Source organism: Acinonyx jubatus, chromosome D4, assembly GCF_027475565.1.
Source record: "Acinonyx jubatus isolate Ajub_Pintada_27869175 chromosome D4, VMU_Ajub_asm_v1.0, whole genome shotgun sequence".
In the NCBI taxonomy this organism is placed as follows: domain Eukaryota; kingdom Metazoa; phylum Chordata; class Mammalia; order Carnivora; family Felidae; genus Acinonyx; species Acinonyx jubatus.
In genome coordinates, this window is record NC_069391.1 from 86,288,804 (window position 1) to 86,301,827 (window position 13,024).

At 44.2% G+C, this 13,024-nt stretch overlaps 1 long non-coding RNA gene across 2 annotated transcripts; it reads left to right on the plus strand.

Moving 5' to 3' along the window:
* Positions 1-82: 82 nt before the first annotated feature.
* Positions 83-10,626, plus strand: LOC106968147 (uncharacterized). Of its 2 annotated transcripts, none has more exons than XR_008291313.1 (3): positions 83-337; positions 957-1,143; positions 9,975-10,626. It is a non-coding gene; the product is annotated as an uncharacterized LOC106968147 (long non-coding RNA). The 2 variants fall into 2 exon arrangements; XR_003414592.2 differs by lacking the exon at positions 9,975-10,626 and adding an exon at positions 1,271-1,384.
* Positions 10,627-13,024: the final 2,398 nt, after the last annotated feature.

Consider the following 13,024-nt stretch of genomic DNA (forward strand, 5'->3'; position numbering starts at 1 on the left):
CCCGCCCGCGCGCCCCGCCCGCGCGGCCCTCGCCGCGGCCTCAGCGACCCCCGCCGGCGCGCCGCCGCGCCTTCTCCCCTCCCCCTCCGCCCCCGCCGCCGCCGGGGGCCCGGGAGGTCTCGTCGGCGCCCCCCCGCGTGCCCTCGGCCTCCCCCAGCTCCGCGCCCGTCCCGCCCCGGCCCTCCCTCGCGCCCCTCCCCACCCCTGCGCCCCCTCGCCCCCTCCCCCGGGTCTCCAGACTGTCCCCTCCTCCCCCACTCCCAGCCTGCACCTCCCCCCCTCCTCTGCGGCCGGGCGACCGCTCCTCCTCCCCACTTGCTTTCGCGCAGGTTTTAAGGTACGTTGTTGTGCGTAGAATCACAATGGGTGACTAGGCTCGTTTCCTCCCCCCCACCACAGGAGGGGACACCCAGCCGAAATTCAGTGAGGTGCCCTGAGTCCCAGCCGTGGAGGGGTGCCTCTGATCTCCCAGGATCACGCTTTCAGATTCAAGAGTAGCTGTTGTTACTTTTAGCGGAGTCTTAGAAGTGCCGGCTCCTGCACAAGCTCCATTCTCTGCTTTCGGCAACGCATTGATGCCATGGGTATTTCTTCAGTGAAGCCTCGGCAATGCGGTGTTGAACAACACCTAGTTTCTGTTCCTGGAAGTTTAAGTTTAGTGGTGGAGGCAGGTCGTCTCAAGGAAACAAACGAGCAAGATAATTTGAGATCAGTGTTAGGAACAAAATAGAACGTGTGAAAGTGTGGAGGGAGGCTGTGTTATATCAGGTGGTCAGTGCTTTAGGAACCTTTACTTTGCAGAGATGGCATTTGCTCTGGGTGTTGAGTTAGAGGACAGAGGGAGGAAGGCACGGTTAGGGGGCAAAGCCTTAAAACTGTTCAAATATTTCTATTCCAGGAATGGAAACACAAGACTGACTTTTTTTTTTTTTAAGTTTACTTATTTTTCTTTTTAGTAATCTCCACACCCAAGGTGGGGCTCGAACTCATGACTCTGAGATCAAGAGTTGCATGCTGTTTTGACTGAGTCAGCCAGGCATCACAAGACAGACATCTGAGTGCTTATTTCACCTGTAACATGGGCCTGGAAGATTGGCATGAGTTGTTAAAATAACATGTGTCCACTACAATGCCAGCCACAGGGTAAGTGTATCTGAGCTGGAGGACTGGATGGCGGGGGTGGGGGCTGGGGGGCTGGGGGGCTGGAGGCACTGCACTTAGATGGGGCGCCTGGGAGGCTCAGTCTCTTAAGCATCCTACTTTGCCTCAGGTCTTGATCTCACAGTTCATGAGTTCGAGCCCTCATTGGGCTCTATGCTGACAGCTCAGAACCTGGAACCTGTTTCAGATTCTGTTTCTCCCCCCCCCCCACCCCCCGCCCCTCCCCTACTCTCAAAAATAAACATTTTAAGAAAGAAAGAAAGAAAGAAAGAGAGAGAGAGAAAAAGAAAGAAAGAAAGAAAGAAAGAAAGAAAGAAAGAAAGAAAGAAAGAAAGAAAGAAAGAAAGAAAGAAAAAGAGAAAGAAAGAAAGAAAGAAAGACATTGAATAGGTTGTGATATTTATTCATGATTAAGAAAGAATGAAAACAGGGGCGCCTGAGTGGCTCAGTGGGTTGAGCGTTCAACTTAGGCTCAGGTCATGATCTCGTGAGTTCAAGCCCCGCCGTCAGGCTCTGTGCTGACAGCTCAGAGCCTGGAGCCTGCCTCAGATTCTGTCTCCCTCTCTCTCTGCCCCTCTCCCGCTCACACTCCACTCTGTCTCTCTTTCTCTCTCTCTCAAAGATAAACATTTAAAAATTAAAAAAAAAAGAAAAAAGAATGAAAACAAATGACTTACACATTCAGTTCTTGTAGTTAGAAAAAGGCCATCAAAATAACCCAAGGAAAGCCAAGGAAGGGATTACGTAAGGAAAAAGAACACAAACGAAAGGAGTGGAAAACTTACAAAACAGAAGTGACAAAAGAAGGGAAAAGTCTGCACAAGTCCAAGTGGGGAAACACTAGAAAACCTGAAGGTGTAGAGAAAGTACTTCTAATCTCCAACGCCGGGAACATTTGAGCTTTTAGCTGCAAAAGGGCCCTAAAAGAAAATCTTGAGGAAGTTTGGCTTAGAAAAAAAAAAATGTTTAGACAAACAAACAAAACAGCAGAGGAATCATCCTGTCATTGGGGAGAAAAAAAGCTGAGTGTTGTGGTCACATCAACAGGCCCCACAAAGCTGTCGACTAATTGCAGCTTTGCTAAAGTTCGTTGATGACAAATGAGTAAGTAAGTGCCGAGCTGTGGGAGGTGTCTGGGCCGCTGGGCCTAACACGGGCATTTCTCCATACATAGGCATTCGCAGGGCCTAGTGCGGTAAGGGCTCTGAGTTCACGGTAATACCTCAGAGGATGTACGTGGACAAGAGATTCAGGAAGGGCTTGTGTGCTGGGGCTTGCCTTCTAGGAATCCTGCAGAAGTCAGGGTCTGAAGAAGCCTGAGATGGACCCTATGGCGGGACGCCGGGCCGTCACAGTCATTCCGGCCTGGAAAAGCTGAGCTGGTGATGAGGGAGCTTCAGGCGAGCCGAGGGGGAAGCACAAGCTGGCATCACCCCCCTCCTTCCCCCCCCCACCCCAGGTTGGATACTGGTGGCATTCCTCAGGCACCTTGGCTGCCCAAGGACAAAGGGGAGGAAAGAAAACAAATAGTCAACTGATGGAGACCCCAGTCCTGCTGACGGGAGTCTCCATCAGTTTACAAATATCTTAGTAAATTCCAAGAAAAAGGCAATCTTATCAACAGCCTAATCTCCAGAAACCTCATATCCTGGAGCCCCAGCGTCACCCTCCCGTCCACAGTGATGTGGGAACAAAGGCAAGAAGGAAATGGCAGGTAAGATTAAACTTCCTTATAACCTGCAGCCCATTGGCAAATACTTGAGGCACATACAGAGTAGAACATTTCTCCAGAAACCCCCTGCTGTCCTGATGTTAATGCCTTACTAGAGGGAAAACCACCTTTGCTTGAAGACAGCAAGGCCTCAGGTGTCCTGGGAGTCCTCCTTAGCACATCCCAGTCCCTCTGGAGGCCACCTATTTGACTCTGTCTCCCCAACTCCATAGTATATGACTGGTCACTCTGCACAACCCTCGTGCAGCTCTTTCTGTCCATGAATCCTATCCCTGTGCTTTAATAAAATGGCCATTTAAAAAAAAAAATTAAAAAAAATTTTTTTGACATTTGCTCATTTTAGAGAGACAGAGCATGAGTAGGGGAGGGGCAGAGAGAGAGGGAGACACAGAATCCAAAGCAGGCTCCAGGCCCCGGGCTGTCAGCACAGAGCCCGATGTGGGGCTCAAACTCACGAACTGTGAGATCATGACTTGAGCCAAAGTCGGACGTTTAACTGACTGAGCTACCCAGGCGCCCCAGTAAAATCACACTTTTGCACCAAAGACGTCTCAAGAATTCTTTGTTGGCTGTTAACTCCGAACCCCCACCAGTCCAAGACCTCATCACTGCCACTTGTGGCCACATGGATGAACCCAGGGATAGGTGGATTAGAGAGTGGACAAAAAGTGCCCCCCCCCCCACCAGCTGCTAGAAGAACAGAATTGTCATTAACTGAGATGATTGGGAGGACCGTAAGGGAAACAGGTTTGGGGGAGAATATTAGAGTTGTTTTGGAATACATTAAATTGGTAATATCTTTGAGACGTCCAGTGGGAGTTGATAAGGAAGCAGTTAGGTGTACAGATTTTGAGTACGTAGTGCAGGTCTGGGCTGAAGATACAAAGTTTGGGAATGTTTATTTAAATTTGAGAGCGAGAGAGAGAGAGGGATTGCAGGGGAAAGGCAGAGAGAGAGAGAGAGAGAGAGAGAGAGAGAATCCCAAGCAGGCTCCGTGCTCAGCGAGGAGCCTGACATCGGGCTCCATCCCTGGGATTATGACTTGAGCCGAAACCAAGAATCTGACGTGTAACCGTGTCACCAACTGCGCCACCCAGGCCCCCGGGAGTCATCCTTTAAATTCTGAAGATAGTATAAACTCACTAGGGGAGTGAATTTAGATGAGAGGAGAAGAGGTCTGAAGTCTGAGTTCTGGAGTCCCCCCACTTTCTAGGCTGAGGAGGCAACACTGAGGGAGCCTGAGGGGGAAGGTAAGTTAGGGTGAGTGTGGGGTCAGCTGGAAGTCAGCCAGTTGTGTACCAAGGAGGGAGTAATTAAGTGAGTCAAATTCTCCTGACAGGTAGGACTGAGAACTGCCTGAAAATTATTTCTAATTGCACAAAACAAACCCCCTATGAAATAGGTTATTTTTTATTTTCAATGTATAGTTGAAAAAATCTGGAGATGGTTTTGCCCCCAGATCCCATAGCTACTCAGGAACAGAATTAGTGATTCACAATGCTAGATGAAGTTTACATAATGCTTTCTGTCCGAGGAAACGTCTGTGAGTAGAATTCAACTTATCCAGGACAAGAACATCAGGGGAAAAAGAAAGAGAAGGTCTCAACTAAAGTAGGGTTATGGACCCTACAGAGGAGGCAGAAGTCAGAAAATACAAGGCCATGTTGTTGTTGTTGTTTTTTAAATGTTTGTTTATTTTTGAGAGAATGACAGAGTGAGAGTGAGGGAGGGGCAGAGAGAGAGGGAGACACAGAATCCGAAGCGGGCTCCAGGCTCTGAGCTATCAGCACAGAGCCCGTTGCGGGGTTGAACTCATGAACTGTGAGATCATGACCTGAGTCGAAGTTGAACGGTAACCGACTGAGCCACCCAGGTGGCCCAAGCCCATATTTTTTTTTAAAACACTTTGCAAAAGCAACAGAAGAAGGAGCCTTGGAAAATTAAATCAATGAGAATATTTGGGAAAGCTCTGAGAAAGAAGAAAATGAGGCCAGCCCTACCAGTCATTGAAACATAAAAGACTTGGGGTTCCTGGGTGGCCCAGTCGGTTAAGTGGTTGACTCGGGCTTAGGTCATGATCTCAGGGTTTGTGGGTTCGAGTACCATATTAGGCTCTGTGCTGACAGCTCGGAGCCTGGAGCCTGCTTCGGATTCTGTGTCTCCCTCTCTCTCTCTCTGCCCTCCCCCACTCATACTCCGTCTCTCTCTCAAAAGTAAATAAACATTTAAAACAATTTAAAAAAAACATTATAAGCTTGTACAATAAGATTATGGTATTGGGACATGAATACATAGATCAATGAAACAGAGTAGAAAATCCAAAAATAATTGCATCTGGAAATTGAATATGTGATAAAGCTGGCATCTGAAATCAATGGAGGAAAAAGTCCTTCTTTGTAAATAGTATTGGGGTAAATAGCCAGACAGTCATATCCGTTTCTCTACACAAGATGAATTCCGGATGGGTCAAAGATTTAAAAACTTTTTAAAGAAACAAAGCTGTATAATTACGAGAAGGAAGTAAGAGCGGATTCCTCCATAATTAAGGAACTGGGGAAACTTCCTGAACTCAAAATCCGGAGGCAATTAAGGAAAAGACTGAAATTTGGACTATACAAAACAACAGTGACAGTAAAATTTTTGCGTTAGCGAAACACATCATAAGCAAAATAAAAAGACAAGTTAAAAACTGCGATAGGTATTTCCGACTTACAAAGGATTAATGTTGTCTGATTGTGTTCTGGAGAGCAAGGAGGACTCCTGGTTCAGTCTTTGCCAATTGCCATGGTGTAAACCCTCCCACCACAGTAGATTTTAAGTTGCCAAAATGCGCTCACCTGCACCCATGTGACATCAGCTGGGTCACAAAATTCCTGACGATTTAACAATCGGTGCTTGTAGGCGGGCTCTCAGCACATCACCATCAGTATCCTTCATAAATATACGAAGGGCTTCATCACTTGGAGAAGAAAAGGAAAACCATCACCTTGTGGAAAATAGACAGGAGATATACACACACAATTCACACACACACAATAATGAAAATAAAGGACCTTTAAATATGTGAAAAGATGTACAGTCACACTTAAAGGAAATGCAAATGAAAACTGCACGAAGATACTATTCCCCAACTCTCAGATTGGCAGAAATCTAAAAGTTTAGACAGCAAAGCGTGTTGACAAAGCAGTCAGGGAACACTTTAATTTTTTGCTGGTGGGAACGCAAAAATGGTATAATCCAGGGGGAGGGGAATTTGGCACTTTCTAGTAAAATTGCATATATATTAACCTGTCGATCCAAATATCCCACTTTTAGGCCTCAAGCCTAAAGATCCACTGACAAAAATACAAAAAGATACATAAGGTTATTCAGTGACCACTGTTTGCAAAACCAAAAAAGTGGAAACAACTTCAACAATCATCCATCACAGAATGCTTTCATAAACTAGGACCCGTTCACATACTAGAATCAGTACATAGCTCTAAAAACAAGTAAGAAATACCTCTATGTACTGCTATGACATGATATCCAGTGGAAAAAAGCAGGATTGCCAAACTAAGGTAATACACTACCATTTAACTAAAAGGGGAAGAGGAAATGAATATCCCGTATTTTAAGATTTCATCTTTTAGTAATCTCTACACCCAACAAACGTGGGACTCGAATTTACAACGTTGAGATTAAGAATTGTATGCTCCAGTGACTGAGCCAGGCAGGCGCCCCTACCTTGTATATTTTTTAAAAATACATAAGGGGTCCCTGGCTGGCTTAGTCAGTAGAGCATGCAACTCAGGGTCATGAGTTCGAGCCCCACCTTGGGCACAGAGATTACTTAAAAAAAAAAAAATTGCTACTGCTCTTGTTTTATCTTTTTTTAATGCTTATTTATTTTTGAGAGAGAGATACAGTGCGAGCAGGGGAGGGGCAGAGAGAGACACACACACACACACAATCCAAAGCAGGCTCCAGGCTCCAAGCTGTTGGCACAGAGCCTGATGCGGGGCTCGAACTCACGAACTGTGAGATCATGACCTGAGCTGAAGTCAGCCGCTTAACCAACTGAGCCACCCAGGCACCCGCTACTGCTCTTTGAATAATTTGTAGAAATAATGAGTAGCTTCCTTTGCTCTGAGGTAACCCATGTTCTGAAGTTTTCAACTGGAATTTTCTATACTGTCTCACATATCTAACTCTGGAGTTCCTTCCAGGTGACAAATACCATAACCTTGCTGGAGGGACATACTTCCCAGCCTATTTTCTCCTAGCCAGAGGCATCTCTTGTCCTTTGAGACAAAACTACTCCCATCACAGCACTGACTTCCCTTCAGAAACAAGACACTGTGTTATTCTCCTAATAATCCCCCTTCACTGCTGGAGCCGTGGTCCATCCAGGGTATGTCTGTCCCAGGACCGAGGGATAAGGTAATCATACACCCATGAGGGTCATTCTCCTCGAAATTCGAGTTTCCTGGATCACAGGATTTGTAGTTGCAAGTAGCTAAGTTTGACTCTCACAGGTTGGGGGACCTCAAACAAAATAATTAACTTCTCTTCGCTTCAGTCCCCTCATTTTTGAAACGGGAAAGGTAACACCAATCTTTTGGGGTCGTTGTGAGATTTGAATAAGATTATGTAAAATGTCAGGCATAAGCTTGGTGCTTCCCTCCTGTCTCCTCCCTCTGCTTCCCTTCTCTTATTTCCCACCTTCTTTTTATTCAGTCTTCTCTCCACATCCTTCTTTCATAAAATGAACAAGACTAAGAGACTTTGAAGATTCTTTTCAAACCCTGAGATCAGAAACACTGATGGGGTGCAGTGCATTTAGATGGGGGCTTGGCTGTTGAGGATTAGAAATCCAAAAATGCGCATAGTAGAAATGAGTTAGAGGCTGGTAGCGACTTCATGCAGAAGTTTAAGATCTAATACAAGGGAAAGGGTTCCTGGATGGAACTATTTTAGGGTCTCAGTAATATTAGAAATTCTGAAGAGTTAAGAGCACCAGGGTGGCTCAGTCGGTTAAGTGTCTGACTTCAAGTCATGAACCTGTGGTTCGTGGGTTTGAACCCCACATGGGGCTCTGTGCTGACAGCTCAGAGCCTGGAGCCTGCTTCTGATTCTGTGTCTCCCTCTCTCTCTGCCCCTTCCCCACTCATGCTCTGTCTCTCTCTGTCTCTCAAAAATGAATAAGTGTTAAAAAATATTTAAAAAGAAAAGAAATTCTGAAGATTTGTCCAAATGAGGGGAGGAAATAGAGAAGTGAGTGAAGGAGGTAGGGAAAAAGAAAAATTGGAAAGTAAGAAGGTTAAAATAAAGTCAGATCACACAAGTGTTGGTGAAGATGTGGAGGAATTGGGATTCTCATGCACTTCCAGCGGAAATGTAAAATGGTGCAGTAATTTGAGAACAATCCGGTGATTTCTCAAGGAAACATAGTGTTACCATATAACCCAGTTCCACTGCTAGGTATATACCCAAGGGAACTGAAAACTTAGGTCTACACAAAAACTTGTACGTGAGTGTTTATAGCAACATCGTTCATAATACCCAAAAGGTGGAAACAACTCAAACCTCCTTCGACAGATGAATAGATAAACAGAATGTAGTATATTCATACAATGGAATTTCACTTTCCCAAAGAAGACATACAGATGGCCAACAGGTACATGAAATGATGCTCAACATCATTAATCGTCAGGGGAGTGCAAATCAAAACCATGGTGAGATACCACCCATACCTGTTAGAATGGCTATAACGTGAATGGCTAAAGACCAGAAATAGTAAATGTTGGCGGGGATGTGGAGAAAAGGGAACCCTCGTGCCTCACTGGTGGGAATGTAAATTGGCTCAGCCACTCTGAAAACCACTATGGAGTTTTCTCAAAATATTAAAAATAGAACTGCCATACAATCCAGCAACTCCACATTTGGGTATTGGTCAGAAGAAAACGAAAACCCTAATTCGAGAGGATACATGGACCTTCATGTTCTTTGCAGCATTAGTTACAATAGCCAGGATATGGAAACAACCTAATTGTCCATCGATGGATGAATGGGTAAGGAAATTGTGGTGTATGCAATGGAATGTGGTATATACCAAGAAATGTGACTTAGCCATCAAAAAGAATAAATCCTGGGGCGCCTGGGTGGCTCAGTCGGTTGAGCGTCCGACTTCAGCTCGGGTCATGATCTGACAGTATGTGAGTTCGAGTCCCGTGTCAGGCTCTGTGCTGCGAGCTTAGAGCCCGGAGTCTGTTTCAGATTCTGTGTCTCCCTCTCTCTCTGCCCCTCCCCCGTTCATGCTCTGTCTCTCTCTGTCTCAAAAATAAATGTTAAAAAAAAAAAAAAGAATAAATCCTTGCCATTTACTGCAACACTGATGGACTTTGAGGGCATTATGCTAAGTGAAATAAGTCAGAGAGAGACAAATACTATGCTTCTCTTTCTATGTGGAGTCTCACACAACATCAACAACAAGCCAAGCTCCTAGACACAGAGTACAGACTGCTGATAGCTGCCAGAGGCAAGAGTGGAGAGTGGGAGAAATGAGAGAAAGGGGTCAAAAGGTTAAAAAGAAGAAGAAAAGGGAAAAGAGAGAGAGAGAGAGAAATTTGCCTTCCTGATTAACAAACAAAACTCCCAAAACAAAAAATACCCTTCAAAGTGGGATACACTGGTTAAGTCAAGTGTGGTCCATCTGTATGATGAAATGCCACCTAATGGCATTCAGAAGGAAGGAGGAAGAAAACAGAATGAGGAAGCCTTTTTATACTGATAACTAAAGTTTTCCAAGATGTAAACAAAGTTAATTATTTTAAAAAATATATATATATATGATCTATTGGGGTGATATAACTCTAAGATGTTAATGTAATACGCATATAAGATGTGGGGAAGTGTTAAAATGAGAAAATGTAGGAGATCTCAATAGGTAGATAGATAGATAATGTTCTTTTCATTCACATGTGAGATATTTACAGTGACCATGTTCTGAGTCACAGCAGGATTTAACAAGATACCAAAGCATACAGAAAACAAGCCTAAAGCTATCATCATACTTAATGGTGAATATATTCTTCCGAAGGTAAGGAACAAGACAAAGATGTCTACCCTCATCATGTCTCTTTCACATTGTTCTGGAGGTGCTGGTCAGAGCAATAAGGCAAGGAAGACTGGAAAGGAAGAAACACAACTGTCTCGTTCACAAATGGGGTTGTATGTGAAAAATCCTAAGGAATCCACAAAAAAGGTACTAGATCTCTCTGCCCTTCCTCCACTCACGCTCTGTTTCTCTCTCTCTCTCTCTCCCCAAAAATGAATGAACGTTAAAAAAAGATTTTAAAAAGCCACTAGAACTAATGAGTTCTAGTTGCAAGATTCAGAGAAACAATGGTATTTCTATACACTAGCAACAGGCCATTTCAAATAAAAAGTTTTTGCAATCAAAAAGAATGAAATCTTGCCATTTGCAACAACGTGGATGGAACTAGAGGGTATTATGCTAAGTGAGATTAGTCAGAGAAAGACAAACATCATATGACTTCACTCATATGTGGAATTTAAGATACAAAACAGATGAACAGAAGGGAAGGGAAGCAAAAATAATATAAAAACAGGGAGGGGGACAAGACATAAGAGACTCTTAGATACAGGGAACAAACTGAGGGTTGCTGGAGGGGTTGTGGGTGGAGGGATGGGCTAAATGGGCAAGGGGCATTAAAGAGGACACTTGAGATGAGCACTGGGTGTTATACAGTTATACACTGCTCATCTGCTGTTATACAACGCAGGTGTTTCACTGCGTTCTACTCCTGAAATCGTTGTTGCACTATATGCTAACTGACTTAGATGTAAAATAAAAATAAATAAATAAAAAGCTTTTAAAATGCCATTTGAAGTAATATTTTTAAAAAATACTTATTTATTTTGGGGAAAGCACAAGTGGGAGAGGGGAGAGAGAGGGGGACAGAGGATCCAAAGCGGGCTCTGTGCTAACCGGCTGACGGCAGTGAGCCTGATGTAGGGCTCGAACTCATGAACCATGAGATCGTGACCTGAGCTGAAGTCCAACACTCAACAGACTAAGCCACCGTTGTGCCCCTGTAGTAACATTAAAATAAATACTAGGGGTAAATCTAACAAACTGAACGCAAAGACCGAATGTAACATTAAAATAAATACTAGGAGTAAATCTAACAAACTGAATGCAAAGACCGAATATTGAACATTACAAAATATTTCCAAGAAAAATTATAGAAGACTTAAATAAATGGTTAGATGTATTGTGTTTATGCATAGAAACTCATTGTTATGTCAATTCTCCCCCAAATCATCTGTAGATTTAACATAGTCTTGGTCACGATGTCAGAAGGTTGTTTGGGTTTGTTGTTTTTGTGTTTTTTTTAATAGAAATTTATGGGTTTATTCTAAAATTTGTGGAGAAATAGAAAGAATCTAGATCAGCCAAAACAAACGTACGAAAGAATAGGAATGGAGAACTTTACCAGATTTCAAGATTTACTGTAAGGCTATAGTAATTAAGACAGCATGGTGTTGATGTAAAGACAGGCATATGGATGGGACAGAATAGGGAGTCCAGAAATAGACTTACATATAATAATGCCAATTCATTTTTGACAAAGAAGAAAAGGATGGTCTTTTAAACAATATTGCTAGAGGAGCGACTGGGTGTTTCGGTTAGTAGAGCATGGAACTCTTGATCTTGGGGCTGTGAGTTTGAGCCCTATGTTGGGTGTAGAGATTACTTACAAAAAATAATTGGCTAGAATAATAGGATATCCTTGTGGAAAAACATGAACTCAATTCTTACCTCTCATCATATGCTGTAATTAATTCAAAGTGGATCATATGCCTCAATGTAAAAGTTAAAAATCATAAAACTTTGCCTGGGTGGCGCAGTCGGTTAAGCATCCGACTTCAGCCAGGTCACGATCTCGCGGTCCGTGAGTTCGAGCCCCGCGTCAGGCTCTGGGCTGATGGCTCAGAGCCTGGAGCCTGTTTCCGATTCTGTGTCTCCCTCTCTCTCTGCCCCTCCCCCGTTCATGCTCTGTCTCTCTCTGTCCCAAAAATAAATAAAAAACGTTGAAAAAAATTAAAAAAAAAACAACAACTTTGGGGTGCCTAGGTGGCTGAATTGGTTAAGCATCTGGCTCTTGATTTCAGCTCAGGTCATGACCTCACAGTGCGTGGGTTCGAGTCCCACATCGGGCTCTGCACTAGGAGTGCAGAAGCCGCTTGGGATTCTCTCTCTCTCTCTCTCAAAATAGAGAAATAAACTTTAAAAGAAAGAAAAGAAATGATGAGGGCTCAGGGGCAGAATTCTAAGTGGCTGTGACGATCCCGTGTTCAGACTGAAGTCAAACCCGAGGGAAGAGACAGGGGTGGGGAATTTAAACAAGGAGGAAACTCATAAAGCAACTGATAAAGAGAACATGAAGTAGGAGGAAACCTAGCGATGCCTGAGCCTCGGACTCCCCGCTGGGCACGAAGCCGGCTCCTGGTGGTGTGGGGCAGTTCCTGAGATGCACAGAAGGGGGCGCCATTTCCGTATTATTCTTCCTGCTCCTACTCTCCGAGCCCCCACATTGAAGCTCCTGGTGCTAGGATGTATTACTTATACTTCATTTTACAGTTTTAAAAAAATGTTTAATCTTTATGTATTTTTGAGAGAGAGAGAGAGAGCAGGGGAGGGGCAGAGAGAGAGGGAGACACGGAATCTGAAGCAAGCTCCAGGCTCCGAGCTGTCAGCACAGAGCCCCACGTGGGACTCAAACTCACAATCCGTGAGATCATGACCTGAGCCAAAGTCTGGTGCTTAACCGACTGAGCCACCAGGCGCCCCATTTTACAGTTTTTTAAATAAATATGTACCTTTTAAAATTCTTTTTAATTTTTAAGTTATCTCCACCCTCAACACGGGGCTCGAACGCGTGACCTCAAGATCAAGGGTCTCACGTTTTACCAACTGAGCCGGCCAGGGGCCCCTCATTTTACAGTTTTGCAAGCATATTTTCATTTTATCCTTATGACAACTAGGTGATACCTGGGGGCAGGTCCTATCATCCCCATTTTACAGACGGAAAACAGAGAGGCAGCCAGTTTAAGTGATTTGCT